Raw genomic sequence first — 2,866 nt, forward strand, 5'->3', positions numbered from 1 at the left:
AGTGAACAAGACATGACTAACTTACACATGTGTGATGGTATGGGGGTGTATTAGTGCCCAAGACATGGGTAACTTACACATGTGTGATGGTATGGGGGTGCATTAGTGAACAAGACATGACTAACTTACACATGTGTGATGGTATGGGGGTGTATTAGTGAACAAGACATGACTAACTTACACATGTGTGATGGTATGGGGGTGTATTAGTGAACAAGACATGACTAACTTACACATGTGTGATGGTATGGGGGTGTATTAGTGAACAAGACATGACTAACTTACACATGTGTGATGGTATGGGGGTGTATTAGTGAACAAGACATGACTAACTTACACATGTGTGATGGTATGGGGGTGTATTAGTGAACAAGACATGACTAACTTACACATGTGTGATGGTATGGGGGTGTATTAGTGAACAAGACATGACTAACTTACACATGTGTGATGGTATGGGGGTGTATTAGTGAACAAGACATGGGTAACTTACACATGTGTGATGGTATGGGGGTGTATTTGTGAACAAGACATGGGTAACTTACACATGTGTGATGGTATGGGGGTGCATTAGTGAACAAGATATGACTAACTTACACATGTGTGATGGTATGGGGGTGTATTAGTGAACAAGATATGACTAACTTACACATGTGTGATGGTATGGGGGTGTATTAGTGAACAAGCCATGACTAACTTACACATGTGTGATGGTATGGGGGTGTATTAGTGAACAAGACATGGGTAACTTACACATGTGTGATGGTATGGGGGTGTATTAGTGAACAAGACATGACTAACTTACACATGTGTGATGGTATGGGGGTGCATTAGTGAACAAGACATGACTAACTTACACATGTGTGATGGTATGGGGGTGTATTAGTGAACAAGACATGACTAACTTACACATGTGTGATGGTATGGGGGTGTATTAGTGAACAAGACATGGGTAACTTACACATGTGTGATGGTATGGGGGTGTATTAGTGAACAAGACATGACTAACTTACACATGTGTGATGGTATGGGGGTGCATTAGTGAACAAGACATGACTAACTTACACATGTGTGATGGTATGGGGGTGTATTAGTGAACAAGACATGGGTAACTTACACATGTGTGATGGTATGGGGGTGTATTAGTGCCCAAGACATGGGTAACTTACACATGTGTGATGGTATGGGGGTGTATTAGTGCCCAAGACATGGGTAACTTACACATGTGTGATGGTATGGGGGTGTATTAGTGTCCAAGGCATGGGTAACTTACACATGTGTGATGGTATGGGGGTGTATTAGTGCCCAAGGCATGGGTAACTTACACATGTGTGATGGTATGGGGGTGTATTAGTGAACAAGACATGGGTAACTTACACATGTGTGATGGTATGGGGGTGTATTAGTGTCCAAGGCATGGGTAACTTACACATGTGTGATGGTATGGGGGTGTATTAGTGCCCAAGGCATGGGTAACTTACACATGTGTGATGGTATGGGGGTGTATTAGTGAACAAGACATGACTAACTTACACATGTGTGATGGTATGGGGGTGTATTAGTGAACAAGACATGACTAACTTACACATGTGTGATGGTATGGGGGTGCATTAGTGAACAAGACATGACTAACTTACACATATGTGAAGGCACCATTAATGCTGAAAGGTACATACAGAACAGGCACAACACCACTTCTTCCACCCTTGGAATGACGCACACAAGATAACTAGCAAAAGGCTGAGAGGAGACATATTGATTATAGTTTATTAGGCTGAGAAGAGACATGTTGATGATAGTTTATTAGGCAGAGAAGTGACATATTGATATTTTATTAGGCAGAGAAGTGACATATTGATTATAGTTTTTTAGGCAGAGAAGTGACATATTGATTATAGTTTATCAGGCAGAGAAGTGACATATTGATGATAGTTTTTTAGGCAGAGAAGTGACATATTGATGATAGTTTTTTAGGCTGAGAAGTGACATATTGATTATAGTTTATCAGGCAGAGAAGTGACATATTGATTATAGTTTTTTAGGCAGAGAAGTGACATATTGATATTTTATTAGGCAGAGAAGTGACATATTGATTATAGTTTATTAGGCAGAGAAGTGACATATTGATGATAGTTCTTAGGCTGAGAAGAGACATATTGATGATAGTTTATTAGGCAGAGAAGTGACATATTGATGATAGTTTATTAGGCAGAGAAGTGACATATTGATTATAGTTTATCAGGCAGAGAAGTGACATATTGATACATATTGACCAGCTCTTATTGGCGTGCAAATCAATGGTGGAATATAAAAGGGGAGGGACCTGTAAGAGAACACATGCATGAGATGACCTGTCAATCATATCAATAATCATATCCATAAACTCACCTAACGGCCAGATGGTGACGGAGGGCAGTTCCCTGTTGGTTTAAAAACAAAGAAAATGAAGGATTATGCACAAAGAAAAAGTATTTGGATGGCTTTACCTGCTGGAGGTGGCGTGAGAATGGCCTCTCGGGGAAATCCTCGTGACAAAGCAAAGGCTTTAAACTTTTGGATCACTTCTCAGCCTCTGAGAACCACCTACAGTATACACAGTAAGTACACTACTACGCAATCTGTGTATTATGTACATGGTAAGCACATGGAGAGTAGTACATGGTGTGTATTATGAACACAGTAAGTATAGAAGTACACAAGGTGTGTATTATGTACACAGTAAGTACAGTAGTACACAATCTGTATTATATACACAGTAAGTACAGTAGTACACAATGTGTGTATTATGTACATGGTAAGCACATGAGTAGTACACAGTGTGTATTATGTACACAGTAAGTACAGAAGTACACAAGGTGTGTATTAT

At 39.9% G+C, this 2,866-nt stretch overlaps 1 long non-coding RNA gene across 1 annotated transcript; it reads right to left on the minus strand.

Annotated features, from left to right (window-relative positions):
• Positions 1-2,154: 2,154 nt before the first annotated feature.
• Positions 2,155-2,601, minus strand: LOC133541476 (uncharacterized). The gene is made up of 3 exons (XR_009803889.1): positions 2,487-2,601; positions 2,389-2,420; positions 2,155-2,323 (listed from the first exon to the last, which is right to left on the minus strand). It is a non-coding gene; the product is annotated as an uncharacterized LOC133541476 (long non-coding RNA).
• Between the last annotated feature and the right edge of the window lie 265 nt (positions 2,602-2,866).

The sequence above is a fragment of the Nerophis ophidion genome, linkage group LG23 (genome assembly GCF_033978795.1).
Source record: "Nerophis ophidion isolate RoL-2023_Sa linkage group LG23, RoL_Noph_v1.0, whole genome shotgun sequence".
Taxonomy (NCBI): Eukaryota; Metazoa; Chordata; class Actinopteri; order Syngnathiformes; family Syngnathidae; genus Nerophis; species Nerophis ophidion.